Below are 20,104 nucleotides of genomic sequence, written 5' to 3'. Positions count from 1 at the left end.
AAGATTGGTTAGGCTGGGTTTGTTCTCCTGTCAATAGAGGAGGCTGAGGGGAGATTTGATTGAGATGTACAAAATTGTGAGGCGCCTGGATAGAGTGGATGGGAAGGGCCTATTTACTTCAGCATAGAGGTCAGTGACTACGGGGCATAGATTTAATGTGATTGTTAGAAAGATTAGAGGGGAGATGAGGAAACATTTTTTTAATCCAGAGGGTTGTGTGGTTCAAGAGTTGAAAGGGTAGCAGAATCAGAAACCCTAAACTCATTTAACAGGTGTCTGGATACGCACCTCAAGTGTTGTAACCTGTGGACTAAATGCTGGAGAGTGGGATTAGACTGAGTGGCTCATTGTTTGGCCGACGTAGACATGACGACGTGGATTTTCTATGATTCTAAGTCACAATGGGAATGGGTTCCAGGTCCAGTGCTAGGACATGGAATATTAGCTAGAGTAACACTCCATTCTATTAATGAGTGGGTGCTACATAGATAGAGGTGCTATCTTTTAGATGAGATGTGCAACTGGATTGCCAAATGTGTAAAAATAAAGGCTGGGATTTTCCAGTCCTTCCCATTGGGAAGTTCCCACTGCGGATTCCCCGCTGTGAACTTCGACAGGACCAGAACATCCTGCTGGCAGCCAATGGTGAGTTGCCTCCGCTGCAGGAAAGACCACATTAGGATGGGGGTGGGGGAGGGGGAGGGGGGGGGGCTTGGGAAATTCCGACTAAAGGACCCCATGATTGTATTTGGAAAAGGGCCGCAGATTTCTCCCAGTGTCTCACCCAACATTCACCCCCTCAACCAATGCAACCAAAAGAAACGTATAACTGGTCAGTTCACTTCAAAAGTAAATCAAGTGTTCTGGGAACCTTAGAAGTGCTCAACAAAAACAAGTCTTTTATTTCTTTAAAATGCCTACATGGAGTAGGAAATTGCCTGACTGCCTATTATATCATCATTTAGAAAGCAAAAAATTAAATACTTACTGCATTAAGAGTAAGGAGGGTAAGAAAAAAGAGCAGGAGTAGGCCATTTGGACCTTCGAGCCTGATCCTCCATTCAGTTGATCTACCATATCTTTCCTGCCTGAACCCCATATCCCTTGATTCACTTAGTATCCAAAAGCATACCCATCTCTGACTTGGATATACTCATCAGAGAAGCACAGAATTCCAAGGATGGACAACCCCCAAGTGAAGACATTCTGTGATTATGACCCCTGATTCTAGATTATCCAGCCAGGGGAAATTGATCTTACTGATCAGCCCCTGTATGAACACCACATCTGCCTTAAAACTCTCTAAGTGAGCAAAAACAGGGGACCTCTCCTCTTGATTAACTCATTCAGTCTCCAAGAGACCAATCTAGTTAGAAGGCTACAAACCACCCCCCCCCCCCCCCCCATCCTGATCAGCCATATCCACATTTCAATGGACTCCTCCAGGCCCATGTCCTGTCCACCTCCCGGAACCCCTCAAGATGGCCACCGCCATCCCGCCCTAGCCAACTGCTCCACAACGATCCCTTCATCGTCAGCAACTCACCCCTCCCCACCAACCCCTTCCCATTACAAAAACAAAACATCTTGCCTCCCCAGGACCACCATCCCCGCCCAGGTCACAAACAAAGAAAACCAACATAGCCCGAAAGTGCACCACCCCTCCTCCCCTCCCCTCCTCTCCCCCCTCCACAGCTCTGCCTCCATTTTACCTCCGTTAACTATCAGGATGCAGGATGACCCTAACCCGAGGCACAAGACCAACTTCCTCTGAACCGAAGCACCCTCCCCACCTTGACACACACAGGTTGGTCATGGTCTACATTTCTTTTTGCAATTGAGCTTTTGGCAATGACTCTAAGGTTTCGGCAGAGAAGGGGGGGGGGGGGGGGGGTGGAGGGGTATTGAGGGGGAAGGATAGGGCACGTGGTCTTCCTTATATATGGACAACCTATTGCTGCACATCACAGACCCGGTGGAAAGTATGGATAGGATTATGGGGATATTGACCATTTTGAGGTTTAAGCTCAATGTAGGAAAGAGCGAGGTGTTCCCGGTCAATGCTCGGATGCAGGGCAGGGGCTTAGACAAGTTGCTGTTTCCGCTGGTCAAGTTGAGTTTTCGATATTTGGATGTACAGTTGGGCCCAATTGCATAAGTTGAATTTGGTGCACTTGGTGGAGGGTGTGAAGGAGGATTTAAAGAGGTGGGATGTTCTTCTACTTTGGCTGGCTGGGAGGGTTCAGACAGTAAAGTTGATGGTCTTGCCGAAGTTTCTGTTTATTTTCCAGAATCACCCAATCTTTGTGCCCAATTCTTTCTTTGAAATGAAATGAAATGAAAAATGAAATGAAAATCGCTTATTGTCTCAAGTAGGCTTCAAATGAAGTTACTGTGAAAAGCCCCGAGTCACCACATTCCGGCACCTTTTCGGGGAGGCTGTTACGGGAATCGAACCGTGCTGCTGGCCTGCCTTGGTCTGCTTTCAAAGTCAGCGATTCAGCCCTGTGCTAAACAGCCCCTTTGAATAGCCCCTTTTGAATGAAAGGATGAATCGGATGATTTCAGAGTTTAGATAGGCGTGTAAGGTACTCCGGTTCAGGCGGTTGATTTTGGAGAGGGATAGGTGGAGTGGAGGGTTGGCGCTGCCGAGCCTGCTGAAGTATTACTGGGCAGCGAATGTTGAAAAGGTCAGGAAGTGAGCAGCGGAGGAGAGGTCGGTGTGGGGGCGGATGGCGTAGAGGCCTTGTGTAGAAGGACGAGCTTGAGGGCACTGTTACTGGCACCTATTCCATTCTCAGCAACAAAGTACTCCAAGATCCCAGTAGTGGTTTCATTGCTCAGAGTGTGGGATCAGAGGAGGCAACATTTTAAAATGGAGGGTATGTTATTATGGGCGCTGATCTGTGACAATCATAGATTTATCCTGGCAGGGCTGGATTCTATATTCAGGGTATGGGAGCGGGTGGGGATAGAGTGTTTTAGGAACCTGTTCGTGGGGGTAGGTTTGCAGAGTTGGGAGAGTTGGAGGAGGAGTTCCAGTTGTCGAGAGGTAATGGGTTTTGGTACTTGCAAGTCAGAGATTTTGTGAGGAAGGAGTTGGCCATATTTCCGAGGTTACCACCCCCATTGTTGCAGGAAAAGAATCTGTCTGAAGACGCGATAGAGGAGGGTAGAATCTCAGACATATATGGGGAATTGATAGAAAGGGAGAGGTCCTCGGTGGAGGATATAAAGTGGAAGTGGGGGAGTAGCTGGGGGGATATTTGAGGTGAGGTTATGGAGGGAGGTCCTGCGAAGGGTAAATTCAACCTCTTTGTGCGTGAGGCTATGCCTCATTCAGGGCAGCATGGTAGCATTGTGGATAGCACAATTGCTTCACAGCTGCAGGGTCCCAGGTTCGATTCCCGGCTTGGGTCACTGTCTGTGCGGAGTCTGCACATCCTCCCCGTGTGTGCGTGGGTTTCCTCCGGGTGCTCCGGTTTCCTCCCACAGTCCAAAGATGTGCAGGTTAGGTGGATTGGCCATGATAAATTGCCCTTAGTGTCCAAAATTGCCCTTAGTATTGGGTGGGGTTACTGGGTTCTGGGGATAGGGTGGAAGTGTTGACCTTGGGTAGGGTGCTCTTTCCAAGAGCCGGTGCAGATTCGATGGTCCGAATGGCCTCCTTCTGCACTGTAAATGCTATGCTATGATTCAGTTTAAAGTGGTGCACAGAATGTAGATGACAGTGTCGCGGATGGTTCGTTTTTTTCCGGGGGTAGAGGATAGATGTGGGTGGTGCTTGAGGGGACTGCTAACCACACCCATATGTTTTGGGCCTGGTGTTCTGGAAGTCCTTTGCAGGGACCATGTCAGAGATTCTGTGTGTGAGGGTAGCTCCAAGCCTGTTTGTGGCGATATTGTGGATGCCGGAGGATCCGAGAATGCAGGTGGGGAAGAGAGGCTGACATGTTGGCCGTTGCCTCCCTGATAGCCCGGAGACAGATATTGTTAGGGGGGCGGGATTCAGAGCCGGATAAGATGACGGGGTGGATGAGTGACTTTGCGGAATTCCTTAATTTGGAACAAATAAAATTAGCAGAGGAGCAGTTCTTTTTGAGGTGGGGTTGTTCATTGCCTTTTTTAAGGAATGGAAACATCAGCTGGCCAGTGAGGAGTGGGGTATGGGTGCTCTTCGTTGGGGTTGTTTTACTGTGTTGTGGGTTATTCCTTCTTGTGTATAATTGAAAAGTGGATTGAGTTGGAACATGAGGGGTTTTGTATTAGGATTATGGTTTGTGGATTATGGATGCTTTTGTCTGTGCTTTGTAAATAATTTGAAAATGCCTTGAATAAAAATATTTAAAAAAAAGATAATGACCAAATAATCTGGACAGCACAGTGGTTAGCACTGCTGCCTCACGGCGCCGAGGACCCGGGTTCGATCCCGTCCCCGAGTCACTGTCCATGTGGAGTTTGCACATTCTCCCCGTGTTTGCATGGGTGTCACCCCCACAACCCAAAGATGAGCAGGATGTGTGGATTGGCCACGCTAAATTGCCCCTTAATTGGGAAAAACATTTTTTAAATGACCAAATAATCTGGGTTTTTTTGCGATATTGACTGAGGGATAATTATTGGCCAAGATACAAAGGATAACCGCCTTACTCTTCTCAGAAAGAATGACATTGATCTTTTATGGCTGCATGAGAAAGACAGATGATGGTTTAATGATGACACCTCCCACAGTGCAGCACCCTCCCAGTACTGTGCCAGACTGACCTTTGGAATTGGTGTGTTCAGATCCTTGAGTAGGACTTGAACCCACGATCCTCTGAGACGAGAGTGCTACCAACACTGGCACCAACAATTGACACTGTCGATTAAAGTTAAGTACCAATTAATGATTGGCTTTAGTATCAATACCTTCTATTTGTGTAGCTGTTAACTGAGTCCTATTCTCAAACATTATGTGTAACTATTTTCAAGAGTTAGGTTTCCATGCCCTGGATCAAAGCCGGCAGCAATATTAAAATGGGCAAATGCTTCTTGTAGCACTATTGCCAAATAAAAACTTGGTTTGACTCCATGATGCCATGTTGTCATTGGGAACATCAGAATCAGAGCAGATCCAATCTAAACTTGACCAGGATTGGTTCTGACTTAATTCGACAGAATCACCCAGATTTGAAAGGAGCTCACATTTCAGCTTCTTATTGTTGACCAACCCTGCCCTTGGGCAAAATCCTAAAAAATACTTTCTTAGATTTCGCAATGCCATTCAAACTCTAAATTCAATAAAGAATGGTCACTTTTAAGGAGCAGTAAGACCCACTGGCACAGCACGATCTCTTACCCTGTTAATACAGCATGAGTTTTAGTTGAAAATTTCATGCAAACCTAATTAAATGTTGCAACATTAGATGTAGTTTTGACCGCAAGTAAATAAAGCTCTTGCTTAAAAGAAATTCTTCGCTGATATCACTGTCTCCAGTGGCATAATCACGTTGTACTTAATTCAGTGTAAATAAAAGGTGGGCGTAAAATCATCATCCAACGACAACTTTGTCCTTTCTGCATATATTCACCATTAGTGTTTGCTAGAATGTAGGTACATTAGGACAATGTATTCCCCGGTTCGAGGTAATTTGGAGCTGGCAAAGCTCCCTTTGAAATAAATCCAGTTCCCTCTTAAGTAAATAGTTCATACTTCCCGCAATTACTGAGTAGCATTACCAGTTTTGGCATTTTATCTGCAGTGAAAATCTTTCATCAACATGGGCAAATGGTTAGTTGGATGAAAATTGATTTGTACAAAACTATCGTTGTGCTTCCTGAATGGACTCAACTTTGCGTTGCCTGTTCATTTCAATGATGTCAAAGTCCAGCCAGTGCGAACATGTGCGTTTGATTGGCCAGATGCCAATTGTGTGAGTGGTTAGCCTCAAGCTAACCTGAATCACTTAAATGGGAGGTGACTGGAACAGATGCTGGAAGTGAATCTGTCTTGTGAAACATTGAAGAGCAGCACAATATCGGAGATTGTGGCCTCCAATGTGTTTGGATGGTACACTGGTGGAGGAGGTGAAAGGAGAGATGCCCTATTTCTGTAGGAGACCAGGACCCCACCAGACACATGCTCAGATAGCCATAGATGCCACTGCCACAAGATGTTCAATGAGTGGTCAAGGCAAGTGAATGCATCTTTAAATACCATATCAACTGTATCAGTAGCCTCAGGTGCTGGACATTTCACCATACACCCCGCATTACTCAACTACCAACAATCTCTGTCAGGACTCATTACTGGCATTCCTGGGCTCTATGGCACGCTCACACACCTAGCATTGTTGTAGATATCACATCCACATCTCACAGATTGCGCACAAGGTCAGCTATACTACCCCATGCCAGCCACATCACCCAAGCAGATTCCATGCCATTCACTAACACGTTTACTTCTCTCTTGTGTGACAGGATGGTGCATAAATGGAGTCAGCTAGGGTTAACTGGTTGGGGGGCAGGCGCAGGTGCCTACCCGAACTCTCATGGAGGAAATGGAAAAATGCATCAATGGGATGGCTTTTGCTGATGTTCCCACATCACACCTCACCCCTCATCCCACATTGCCTTCTGATTTAAAAGGATGGAACGCATACAGTTCTTCCTTTCGGTGCCATACCCCATTTCCTATCCAAAACCAAAACTTTACCCTTCTGGCTTTCTCCTTTCAGATACTCAAGAGGTGCAACCTGGTCAGGCAGTGGATGAACATGTTCTCTAGTGAATGTCTGGACTCTCTGCCAAGAATACATTATAAGGCTTGGCTGAGAGCCCAGGAATCCATTAGTCCATTCAAATACCTGAGCCCCAGGGAAAGCTTGCTTTATTGACAGCTCTGGCTCTAGAATCCATACTGTCAATTTCACAATGTTTATTTATATAAGATAAAGAGGTTTCAAGTTCTTGCAGTTTCCACTATAAAGGAATTAACCCTTTTATTTCCCTGTAGTAAAATGGAATTTGTTTTGACATAGTGTAAAGTTATATCTGAACGACAGATTTTTGAAAGCATTTTTATATACATCTGTAAGGTTTTCGGGCAATTCGGCCCTTTTGGAACTGCCCAAGCATAAAAACTCAGAGACTGTAAACTGACTTTTCAGCCAAGAGAACAGAACCAGTTTTCCCAGCAGGCTTGGTCCGCTGAGCTGAGTAGGGACATAAGTACATAAATATTTACAAACACCCCCCTAGGAGCTACAAGGAAGAAGGAGCCAGACAACAAGATAACATCAAAACACAGACAAAGGGGCACGGGAATACACAGGAGGCTTGCATGCAAGCAGGACAATGGGATGGTCATAGCCCCATGCAAATGTAAATGACCTGGCCTCCACCAGAGCAGAATCCAATTAACACCCCATCAACATAGCGAGGTGAGAATAGCAGCCATCTCCGGAGCAGCTGGAAGACACTGAAATTCTCCACAAGAGAGCCTAACCTCGTTATCCTAGAAAACAGACTGTCTGGGTTCAGCATATTGCGCTGGAAAAACCCCATGAAGATAAGCGGTAGAAAAAACCAAGTTGGAGGCGGACCTGGGGGAGGTACTCCAATCTTGACAGAAGCTGCCGGCAGAAACTCACTGGAAGGAGGGGGCGGAGCCAGCGCCAAATTAAAATCGCGGAGCGGTAGAAAAAACCAAGTTGGAGGCGGACCTGGGGGAGGTACTCCAATCTTGACAGAAGCTGCCGGCAGAAACTCACTGGAAGGAGGGGGCGGAGCTAGCGCCAAATTCAAATCGCGCAGGTCTGCCTAGCTGGAAGGGGCGGACCTGCGAGGAATACCCGGAAACATACAGCTCTGACCGGCTCAAAGGGGGCGGGACCAGCGGGAACTTTAAATCTTACCTTTTTCAATGCAAAAGGGGCTGGCCGATCACAGAACAAAGCCAGGTAAAACAATATAAAAGGGGCTGTGTTTTCGATTGGGGGTCTCTTCGTTCTTGGCTCGACCTCTGCACCCCTGACTTGACCTCTGCAGCCTGTGACCGTAAGTACCCTGCAGCAGCTTGCGAAACTCCCTTGACTTTAATAGTGGTTGAGGCTTTGGGGAAGGGAACTTGTTTTGTGCCTTGTGCTATTGCTAAAATCTGTGTAATCATAAGAATTTTCGTTGTGTCCGTTTTAGTACTTTTGAATAGACTTAGTTTGTATTAGAGCATAAGATTTTATTGTATTTCTTCTGTTGATGATTTTGACCTGGGTTTTGCAATAAACCTTGATTTGATGATAATTGGAGTTGTTTAAATTCTTCAATCTTTCACCAGCGATCTCTGACCAAGTCATTGTTAAAATACTCCTCACCTTAATTCCGGGTTCAAGAATCGAAGGTCATCTTGAGCGATTCACTCAGGACAGACTGCTGGTTAGGAAATAAACAGCAGTGTCCTATTCTCTCTCTTGGGAAAGCTACTCTAGTGGAGTAGGAACCGGGTGGGTGTTGCACCACCGGCAAGAGAGAGAATCACCTGGGTATTGGTAGGGGTCTGGAGATCTGTGTGATATAAGTCTCAGGCTGTCGGTTAGGAATAAACGGCAGGCTTGAATCAGTGCTCTCTTCAGTGGAAGTGTCCCAGTGCGACATCCCCTGGCCTCTGAAGTTTCAGTGCCAGCTGGAGAGAGACACACACAGATATTCAAACCCCAGATATCGGCCCAGTAGTGGAGTAGCGGAGATGGCACCCTCTACAATGGCGAGTCAGGCAGGAGCCCGGTGGTTTGGAGTATGTGACTTGGCAGAGGGGGTGAGGGAACGAAGCAAAATGGAGGAGAGAATATCCTCGTATTTGTGGCAAAAGGTCAACCTCACCAAACCTTGGGTTTCAGAATTAATCAATGCGGAGCAACCGGTAATGGCAGCGGCTGCATGGACAGAAAGCAAGGCGCACAAAAGGCACTTGGAGAAGGCAGTTTGGCTGGTTTGCCTGTCCGAGCAGGTAGTCAAGACAGAGGATAGGGTCGAAGAGTTAGAGCAGGAGTTGAGAGAAGTGAGGGCCAGCGCAGGGGACAGCGCTAGCGCAGCGGAACGACTGCGGGAGGAATTGGCAGAAATTAAACAGGACAGCGCGAGTGTAGCGGAACGACTGCGGGAAGAAATGGCAGAAATGAAACAGGAAAGCGAGTCTAACCGGTGTGAGAAGGACTATCTCCACTGCCAGATAGTGGAGGGTAAAGAAAAGGAACGGAGGCTCCAGGAACTCTATGCTCGGAGTACAGAGCAGTGTAGGAAGCTGGAGGGGAAGTTCCGGGACATCCAGGCAGCGTACCGAGTGGCTCGCGAGGAAGTAGGGGACTGTGCCCATGGGCCGTGCCAGGCACGAATAACGGAGTTGGAGGAGACCTTGTCCAGGTTCAGGGGACAGATACACCTGGTAGGTCCAGGGGGGTTCCCTAGGGGCAAGGTGCTCCTCGCAGCGGATGATTCCCCAAAGGCCAAGGGGAATAGACCGCCTCCTGAGGCACCGGGATTGTGTCCGGGCCGGCAGGGGGGGATCGGACTGCACGTTCAGGGGCAAGTCCAAGGGGGGTCGGCAGGGTACCCCCAGCTGGCGGCGTGTCCGCCTGGTTTCGTATGTGGGTCCCCATGGGATGGGGACAGACCGCTGCCTGGGATGCCGGTGATGGGGCCGGGTCAGCAGGTAGGGTTTGGACCGCCCGGTCAGGGGCAGGTCCAAGGGGGGTCAGTGGTGTATCCCCAGATAGCGGCGTCTCCTATATGGGTAGTTAGCCCGGGGACAGGGGGGCTACCCAACGGGGCAAGAGAGCTGGACAGTGGGGAGGAGGAGCAGGAACCCCAGGTAGGGCGGATGTGCCCTGTCAGACAAAGAAGGTATGGTCCCCCGGCGGGGCTGGCGAATAGGGGACCGGTTGAGGGCGACATTATCATTCCTCATGGGGCACCCGCGCTCAGGGGGATGGTGGCCCACGTTCCCAGGCTAACTCCAAAAGGGGATCCGTCGCTTCATTTTATGGAGGTGGAGCAGGCCGCCAGCATTAATGACTGCGACGAGGGGGAGCAAATAAGGATGCTCCTGATGACCCTAGATGCACAGCTATGCAGGACAGTGACCTCTGGGAATGGGGGAAGACCTGACACATGGGCGGCAGCACAGACTGCTGTTCTGGAGGCGATGGGCTTGAATCTGGGTAGCCCCTTCATGAGGGTGGGGGAAACCAAGCAGCAGCTAGGGGAATCGCCAAATATGTTCGCAGACAGGCTGTGGACTGTCTATGTGGAGGCGTGTGGGACTCCCGCGGATAGGCAGAATTTAGATGAGAGAACAGCCCACTGGCTGAAGACCCTCGTAGCTAACTGTCTCCCTCACGTTAGGGCAAAGGCCGAACACTGGTTCGACCCGCAGAGTCCGGACCTTAATGAGGCAGAGGTCCTTAGAAAACTCACCCTTGCATATCGTAATGGGGAGAGGGGTGAGGACAAGCCCCTTAAGGGTAGGGTGCATGAAATCGCGCCAGCAGCCCCTAAGAGAGAGTGGAAGCATGAGGGCACCCGGACCTCCGACGAGAAACCGGTATGCTACGGGTGTGGGAAGGCCGGGCATTTCAAGAGGGAATGTAAAAACCCTAGCAAGCAGGAGAGGGCTCCCGCAGTAGAAAGTCAGACCCCGGCGGCAGGAGCAGCTGCCCCGGGAACCATCGAGATAAGTAAAATTTTAGCCCTTTTGCAAGGCTCAGGACAGGTGGCAATGGCAACGGGCCAGGGCCTGCCCGCACCCACACCACAAGAACCCGTATGACTACCCAGGGAGCAGCCTCAGGAAAAAGGGAGCGCAGGGGTAGTTCCAGCCCCAGACCCTGGTCCGGTCCAGGTGCAGGGTCCCATTCTGGAGGCTGCCTCAGCGGCTATTTGCAGTTTAAATCCCTTAAGGTGGGACCCATGCGAACGCCACATCAGTCAATTTAAATTGTTCCACCCCATAAGGACAAGAAAGAGCAAGGTGGGGGGAAGACTGGGGGTGGTAGTGGAGAAACCCCCCGTAGAATTAACGACGGTGGGGGAGGTCCCTGACTCCACGGTCACACAACCGGTGACAAGGTGCTGTCCCGAAGGGGCAGTCCCAAAGAGACCGACAGTGCTGCAAGCACCCAGCCCAGGGACAGTAACGATTCCCAAGCCCTTACCTGTGGGTCAGGTGGCCTGCCTTAGTATAGAGGCTAAGGAGGCGGAGGAAGTGGAGGTATCACCTTGGGTTTGGGAACCAGTCAGGGGACGAAGGAGCAATCGGGTCTCCAAGCCCCCGGTAAGATGGTCCCCATCACACCTCCCTAGAACCCGGTCCCGCAGTAAGGGGGCCCGAGTAGAAGGGAATGATGAGGGATCACCGAACCCTGTTGGGAAAGGAGAGGCAAGGGGCAGCCCGAACCCCCGGGAGGGGACGGTCTGGCCCGAGCCGTTGGACCAAACAGGTGAACTGCCCCAGTTTAGCGGGGCACAGTTTTAATTTGGCCACCCGGAGACGGGTGGCATTGTATATATCATATTCCTTTTTCTTTCCCCCTGCTAGTTCTAATTAGTGTGTAGTTGTGTGTGAAGTATTTAGGATCGTGGGAACACAGAAGCGCCTGGTGCAATGGTAAAATGATGAAGCACCAGGCACTAGGACCCTGGTGCAGCCGGGCTGTAAACACAGAATCACAGACAGGCTGCGGCAACTTCAAAGCGGGAGCTGCTGCTGCCGCCGGATAGCGGCAGGCACTAGGACCCTGGGGAGCCGGGCTGTAAACACAGAATCACAGACAGGCTGCGGCAACTTCAAAGCGGGAGCTGCTGCCGCCGCTGGATAGAACCCATGCACTTTAAGGTAGGTAGGGCTGTAGAGGCAAGGATGTGTTTTGTTTTTTACAGATGGGGCACCCGACGATGTGGAGTTTGATGATCTTGGCGATGGTGGGACCGGGAGAACTCCGCAGAGGCGAGACAGAAGAGTCCTTTGTCTATGGGTGTTCTGGCGGCAGAGCCCCCCTGGTCACTACCGGACAGGGAAACCAGGTGGCCATAGAGCAGGCCCGCTACTCACACCTGGGGAGGTGGCCTGGGTGGCTGGGGTCGAACTCGACCAGGTACTCCAGCCACCAGAGCTTCACCTATGGAGAGGCCTCGGTACTCTGCGAGGAGATACAGGTGGCGACTGACCGGGTTAGGGTGACTGAGGGCAGGCGGGTGTGTTTAACCTGTGAGGGGGACGTTTCTTTGGGGAGATGGTGGTGGCCCAGGAAGCTGAGGCTGGACATGAGGGATCGGTCCTCGGACTGGGAACGCCTGGACACCAACACCTAACGGACCATCACGGGGTCACCGGGTAGGATCACCGTTTGCTGGGATAAGTGGTGGGCTTCCGACCAGGGCATTTATTTGTGTTCATGGGGATCTACCAAGGCATGTCCACAAGGGGCATTAATCACTTTTGTAAGGTGGTGGCAGAACCCAGGGAACGGGATAAATTGACCGCAGTGGGGAGGGATGTGTAACGCCCAGGGAAGGGATGACTGTAGAAGCTACCGAACTGCTGGTTCAGGTAAAGCGACCCCTGCCCACAGCCCAACCGATCGACCCTCACAGCTGTCCGATCACCACCAGGGGGGGGGCCTGAGAATGGTTTAGTCTTTGCCCCCACAAAGGAAATGTTGTACAGGGGGTACATTATGCTGTCGCCTCAGTTGGACTAAACCTCTCAGCTGCAGGTATCGACGATGGAGGATAAATGAAGAGCCCTCAACGGGAAGAAGCGAAGTGCAGCCAAGAAAGGAGGATCCTTGGTGAAATAAACAGATGCAATTGTAAATAGTTGTATGGATTCGCGTGAAATGTGTACTTGATTGTGATATATGTACAGGGACCCTTACGTTTGGGGTCCCGGTGAAATGTGTATATGTTACTGTCTGCTTGAATTAAGTATGGTCTTGTCTTTCCCTCTCATTGAAATCAGGGGTAGCCTAGATTAAGGGAACTGTCTTGGGAATTGTAATTTCGCATGTTGTTGGGGGGGGCCTACGGTCCACACAAGAGGAAATAATTGCCCTTCACCTGTGTCGATACGGTCCAAGCAGGTAGGGACGTATCGAAGGGGCATCTGTAAGGTTTTCGGGCAATTCGGCCCTTTTGGAACTGCCCAAGCATAAAAACTCAGAGACTGTAAACTGACTTTTCAGCCAAGAGAACAGAACCAGTTTTCCCAGCAGGCTTGGTCCGCTGAGCTGAGTAGGGACATAAGTACATAAATATTTACAAACACCCCCCTAGGAGCTACAAGGAAGAAGGAGCCAGACAACAAGATAACATCAAAACACAGACAAAGGGGCACGGGAATACACAGGAGGCTTGCATGCAAGCAGGACAATGGGATGGTCATAGCCCCATGCAAATGTAAATGACCTGGCCTCCACCAGAGCAGAATCCAATTAACACCCCATCAACATAGCGAGGTGAGAATAGCAGCCATCTCCGGAGCAGCTGGAAGACACTGAAATTCTCCACAAGAGAGCCTAACCTCGTTATCCTAGAAAACAGACTGTCTGGGTTCAGCATATTGCGCTGGAAAAACCCCATGAAGATAAGCGGTAGAAAAAACCAAGTTGGAGGCGGACCTGGGGGAGGTACTCCAATCTTGACAGAAGCTGCCGGCAGAAACTCACTGGAAGGAGGGGGCGGAGCCAGCGCCAAATTAAAATCGCGGAGCGGTAGAAAAAACCAAGTTGGAGGCGGACCTGGGGGAGGTACTCCAATCTTGACAGAAGCTGCCGGCAGAAACTCACTGGAAGGAGGGGGCGGAGCTAGCGCCAAATTCAAATCGCGCAGGTCTGCCTAGCTGGAAGGGGCGGACCTGCGAGGAATACCCGGAAACATACAGCTCTGACCGGCTCAAAGGGGGCGGGACCAGCGGGAACTTTAAATCTTACCTTTTTCAATGCAAAAGGGGCTGGCCGATCACAGAACAAAGCCAGGTAAAACAATATAAAAGGGGCTGTGTTTTCGATTGGGGGTCTCTTCGTTCTTGGCTCGACCTCTGCACCCCTGACTTGACCTCTGCAGCCTGTGACCGTAAGTACCCTGCAGCAGCTTGCGAAACTCCCTTGACTTTAATAGTGGTTGAGGCTTTGGGGAAGGGAACTTGTTTTGTGCCTTGTGCTATTGCTAAAAACTGTGTAATCATAAGAATTTTCGTTGTGTCCGTTTTAGTACTTTTGAATAGACTTAGTTTGTATTAGAGCATAAGATTTTATTGTATTTCTTCTGTTGATGATTTTGACCTGGGTTTTGCAATAAACCTTGATTTGATGATAATTGGAGTTGTTTAAATTCTTCAATCTTTCACCAGCGATCTCTGACCAAGTCATTGTTAAAATACTCCTCACCTTAATTCCGGGTTCAAGAATCGAGGGTCATCTTGAGCGATTCACTCAGGACAGACTGCTGGTTAGGAAATAAACAGCAGTGTCCTATTCTCTCTCTTGGGAAAGCTACTCTAGTGGAGTAGGAACCGGGTGGGTGTTGCACCACCGGCAAGAGAGAGAATCACCTGGGTATTGGTAGGGGTCTGGAGATCTGTGTGATATAAGTCTCAGGCTGTCGGTTAGGAATAAACGGCAGGCTTGAATCAGTGCTCTCTTCAGTGGAAGTGTCCCAGTGCGACATCCCCTGGCCTCTGAAGTTTCAGTGCCAGCTGGAGAGAGACACACACAGATATTCAAACCCCAGATATCGGCCCAGTAGTGGAGTAGCGGAGATGGCACCCTCTACACATCCTATTGTCAATGTAGGGTTCATTCATTGGATATAGTATTTAGTCGATATGGAAGTTCCACAGATTGGCATAGGGGGCATGAGGACTATTGGGGTTGATTGGGGGGATATCTTGGCATGGGGAGCATACGGGCCATAGGTCATGGGTGGATGGCATGTGATGGCATGGATGGAGCATGGAAGGTGTGTGTGCGGAATGAGGAATGAGGATAGGAAGACTTCTCTGCTTTTACTTTAACTGGGACGAAGTCCCACAGTACTGACCGGGTCTTTCTAAACACATTTGGCAGTCCCTGTGGCTGCCTCCGACATTTTTCCCAGTTTGGTTGGCTCAACTCCAGCCCACACCCACCCTCTGACAACGGGAATCCCATTCTTGCGGCCACTGTCTCCCGAGGCGGGTGGCCTGAGCCGAGAATTTTCCCAAGTCCAACTGCCTATCCTGAGGGTGAAAATACAGGCTGATAACTCCATTTCACATTCTGTGGAGGATACCTTTCATTAATCTGGGTCAGATGTTGGTGCAAACCTTACCTGTCTTCACATGCCATAGTCCGGAAGGCATTTCCATTGCTTGTTCTGCTTCTGCTGGGTTGGTTTGCATTAATAAGGTCCAAAAAACAGCAACTCCAACTTGTTCTCATTTGCTGTCTTATTAAAGCCTCTGATATGTAACTAACTGGCAATTCCAAAGGCAGGGTTTTCTAGCCATGCCCACTGCTGGGATTGTCCCAGACAGATTTGTCTAGGATTCCGAATCTCCCACGATGGCTCCCGCCATGAAGGGGCCAGAAAATCCTGGCCTACATCTCGGTTCAATAACTGCTTGATAGACCACAATGCCTGTTAATTTGGCACTGGGTGCATGTTAATCAACGTGGGTGGGGGTGGGGGCCTCACTGCATTGAGAATAATCCTTTATCAATCCAGCGTCTCTGCTCATAATTCTGAATTTCAGAAAACACTGGAATTTCTTTGTTTTATTTTTCTTACAAAGAAACTGTTGTCTTCTTACCAGATGTCCAGTAGTCCTGTGGCCTTTTCTTTTTCTTCTTTTTTGACTGTACCTCATTGCTTCGGGATTGATACCTCTCGTTTTCCAATTTTATCCCCTGGTTTCTGTGCACTTCTTGAAAGTCTGTAGTCTAATAAAGCAAAGAAAAAAAACAACAACCACAATGGAAGTCTGCAAACTTCAAAATATGAGGGCCATAGGTTTGATGTTGCTCAGGCGGGCACACACGCACAATTGCACAATATTTCAGTTGGCGGGCGGGCGGGAGTGAGAGTCAGCGCCCTTAGAAAATCACGCAGGCAACGTAGCTCATTAAAGGGCCAATGAAACATAATTTTACGTGGGCCATCTGTTTTAGATTTTGCGGGCAGGCCGACTGGCCAGGCGGCCTTTACACTTTCGTTTCAAACTCGATCCAGGACTGGGTGTGCTGTCTTGCCTGAAATAATATTAACAAAGGTGTCTGCCGACTGGGCTCCGGGCTTGATTTTGCTGGTAAGACACTCGTGCCATCGATACTTAATTTTCACGTGTCAACAGCTCCCTGAGACAGCTCCGCAATGGCCGCCCCCCCGAGGCAGCACATTAGAAACCAAAGCCCACACCCTCCCTTTTTTTGATGCCCACCCTCTGCCCGCCCTCCCCGGCAGCACTCAGTCTTTCACAGAACAATTTTGGGCTGAATGGTCATGAATTGGCCAGGCGGTGTGAATTTGTCCTCCGGGGTCCGACTGCGCCCAGGAACCCTTTTCCTGTCCATTTCCAGGCCTGCTAAGTGCGCGCCCCCGACAGGTGAAAGATTCAGGCAAAGTTTGTTTGCTTGGAGCTTTTCACTTGATGCCTAATAAGCAAAATTACTTTCTCCCTGCATCTGATGGAGCCCAATTGCTGAAGAATGGAATAGGATTCAAATAAGGTGACTATACATCATTTGGTCAACTTTTCTTCTTGCGAAAGGCTGGCAGAGAAAAGGCCAGTTAGAACACTGACACAATTCCCTGCTTTCTTTTTTAAAAGGCTTCAAGACTATTTCATATTAGATATGATTGGAAATTGTTTGTCATGTTTCCTACATTACAACAGTGATTATACAGGCAGCACGGTGGCACAGTGGTTAGCACTGCTGCCTCACAGTGCTGAGGTCCCAGGTTCGATCCCGGCCCTGGGTCACTGCCGTGTGGAGTTTGCACATTCTCCCCGTGTTTGCGTGGGCTTCGCCCCCACAACCCAAAGATTTGCAGGGTAGGTGGATTGGCCACGCTAAACTGCCCCTTATTTGGAAAAAAAGATTGGGTACTCTAAATTTAAAAAAAAACGTGATTACACTTCAAAAATATACACTGGGCTGTCAAGTGCTTTGGGATGCCTGGAGATTATGAAAGGCTCTATACAACTTAGAACTTAGAACATACAGTGCAGAAGGAGGCCATTTGGCCCATCAAGTCTGCATCGACCCACTTAAGACTTCACTTCCACCCTCTCCCCATAACCCAATAACCCCGCCTAACCTTTTTGGTCACTAAGGGCAATTTATCATGGCCAATCCAAATAACCTGCATGTCTTTGGACTATGGGAGGAAACCGGAGCACCCGGAGGAAACCCACGCAGACACGGGGAGAACGTGCAGACTTCGCACAGACAGTGACCCAGCGGGGAATTGAACCTGGGACCCTGGCGCTGTGAAGCCGTTCTGCCAAGGAAAGTCTTTATTTTTTTCATGTTGTTTTGACACATTTAATAGTTGATAGTGGAGAATAATGATTCACTCCCTTGTTATTACTTGTTCGAAGTTCGCATCAATCACATTTAATGTAGTTTGTACAAGAAATGTGATAATTAGAAAGGTGATCTTAGAATCCCTACAATGCAGAAGGAGGCCATTCGGTCTATTGGGTGTGCACCGACCCTCTGAAAGAGCACCCTTCCTAGGTTCACACCCGCCCTATCCTCGTAACCCCACCTAACCTTTAGCACTAAGGGACAATTTAGCATGGGCAACCCACCTAACCTGCACATCTTTGGACTGTGGGAGGAAACCGGAGCACCCGGAGGAAACCCACGCAGACACGGGGAGAACATGCAAACTTCACACAGACAGTCACCCCAGGCTGGAATTGAACTCGGATCCCTGGCACTGTGAAGCAGCAGTGCTACCCACTGTGCCTCCCTAAGTGTAATAACTCTAGTGGAGGGCAGGCTCGGCAAAACAAAGGTTGAACCTTGAACAGGAAATAAGCTGAGGGCCCGGAAACTCCGATCTGGGTCACGGGTATTTCAGGTCCCGCCCACTCAATATGGGAACTCATATTCCACAAACCACACGGGGAGATCAATCAATAAACCCTCATGATCTTTGTGGAGTTTATAACAGTGAGCATTGAACATTTTAAAATACATTTCACCTTGATACATTCAAGGTGAAATATACAGTAAGAGAAAAGTCAACCCTCAATAGCATATAAAGGTCCCTCAGTAAATCCCCCTTAAACGTACATTTAAACTCAAAACAAAATGGATGTCTCCATTTAGCATTGTTCAGCATTGTGCAATAAATAAGATAATTCCTACAGGAAATGAAACAGTGTCACCTCCTCCCAAAGTTTTCCAAAATCCACAGCGGCAAAATCTGGACTTCCTCGGGGTTGAGAGTGCTGTAATTGCTCAGGAAATGTAAACTCCCGGTGGATTGATTTGTGATGCCTCGGACCTTCCACAAATTAGTGTGAGCCCCCCTGCCCCCCCCTCCCCCTCCCCACTCCCCCCTCCCCCTCCCCCTGCCCCCTCCCTCTCCCCCCTCCCCCTGCCCCTCCCCCTCCTCCCACTCTCCCCCTCCCACTCTCCCCCTCCCCCTCTCCCCCCTCCCCCTCCCCCTCTCCCCCTCCCCCCTCTCCCTCCCCCCTCCCCCTCCCCCCACCCCTCTTCCCCCTCCCCCTCCCCCCCAACCCCCCCCCCCAGCAGCAATGATGCCCCCCGTTCCCATGTTCCTGCCCTCCTTTTCACCAAAGCTGTTTAAAAAATGTCTTCCAACTCTTTCTTGCCTGCAACTGCCCAGCGTATTATGGCAGTGGAGATCGGTTGAGGGAACCACGTGGGCAATAATTGGCCCCTTAAGGCCCTTAACAGACCTAAGGCAAGAAGGCTTCGTGGGTGCTTTACCCTCACCCCCCCCCCCCCCCCCATTTGGAGGCCGGATTTTTTTTTTGGGGGGGGGGAGCAGTTGGCTAGCCTCCCGATATTATTTAGGTGCCCCCCATATTTCTGGAAACATGCTCGGTAAAATCCTGGGCTAGTTTGTGGGAATTACCTGAACATTTATCCTGACCCGACCCTCCCACCTCCTCCTGACCCAACCCCCCCACCCCCCCGACCCTCCCCTCCCAACCCCCTGACCCGACTCTCCCACCACCCCTGACCCAACCCGACCCTCCCACCACCCCTGACCCTGCCCTCCCACCCCCCGACCCGACCCTCCCACCCCCCCTGATCCGACCCTCCCACCCCCCCTGATCCGTCCTTCCCCCCCCCGATCCGTCCTTCCCCCCCCGATCCGTCCTTCCCCCCCAACCCCGATCCGTCCTTCCCCCCCCCCCGACCCAACCCTCCCACCTCCCCCTGACACGACCCACCCACCTCCCACTGATCCGTCCCTCCCACCCCCCCCGACGCGACCCTCCCACCCCCCTGACCCGACTCTCCCACCCCCCTGACCCGCCCCTCCCACCACCCCTGACCCACCCCCCCGACCCTCCCCTCCCACCACCCCCTGATCCGTCCCTCCCACCCCCGATCCGACACTCCCAACCCCCCCCGATCCGTCCTTCCCACTCCCCCCTGACCCGACCCTCCCATCCCCCCGACCCAACACTCCAACCCCCCCTGACCCGACCCTCCCACCCCCCTGACCCGACCCTCCCCCTGACCCGACTCTCTCACCCCCCCCGACCCAACCCGCCTGTCCTTTGCTACACTGTCTGTCTTCCCCTGATCTATCGCTGTTACTGCCAAGATTGGAAATCTAAGCTGGAATAGCGCATAAAAGCAAAAAGATCTTCACAGGCAGTGGCAATGCATGGAACATCACTCTGCCTGCAAGCTCTGGGCCACTGTCTGGGCAGGAGGATATCAAAATGAAAATAGTAAAACAAAAATCAACTATTATCGGAATGCAATGAGCTTCAGGGAGCATAGAGATAAACATATACATGTCTTAACATAAAATGGGTGCGGTTACCTTATGAGACAAGAAAAATAGAACACCTTTGACCCCCAATGGTTGCCACAAT

At 50.2% G+C, this 20,104-nt stretch overlaps 1 long non-coding RNA gene across 1 annotated transcript in view; it reads left to right on the top strand.

Moving 5' to 3' along the window:
• Nucleotides 1-546: 546 nt before the first annotated feature.
• Nucleotides 547-20,104, top strand: part of LOC140428521 (uncharacterized) — a 126,279-nt gene continuing 106,721 nt past the window's right edge. The window contains exon 1 of the long non-coding RNA XR_011948807.1: nucleotides 547-645. This is a non-coding gene — a long non-coding RNA (uncharacterized lncRNA). The remainder of the gene's footprint in view (nucleotides 646-20,104) is intronic.

The sequence above is a fragment of the Scyliorhinus torazame genome, chromosome 8 (genome assembly GCF_047496885.1).
Source record: "Scyliorhinus torazame isolate Kashiwa2021f chromosome 8, sScyTor2.1, whole genome shotgun sequence".
In the NCBI taxonomy this organism is placed as follows: Eukaryota; Metazoa; Chordata; class Chondrichthyes; order Carcharhiniformes; family Scyliorhinidae; genus Scyliorhinus; species Scyliorhinus torazame.
The sequence above is the reverse complement of the archived record's forward strand: the minus strand, read 5'-3'. Positions and strand labels throughout refer to the sequence as shown.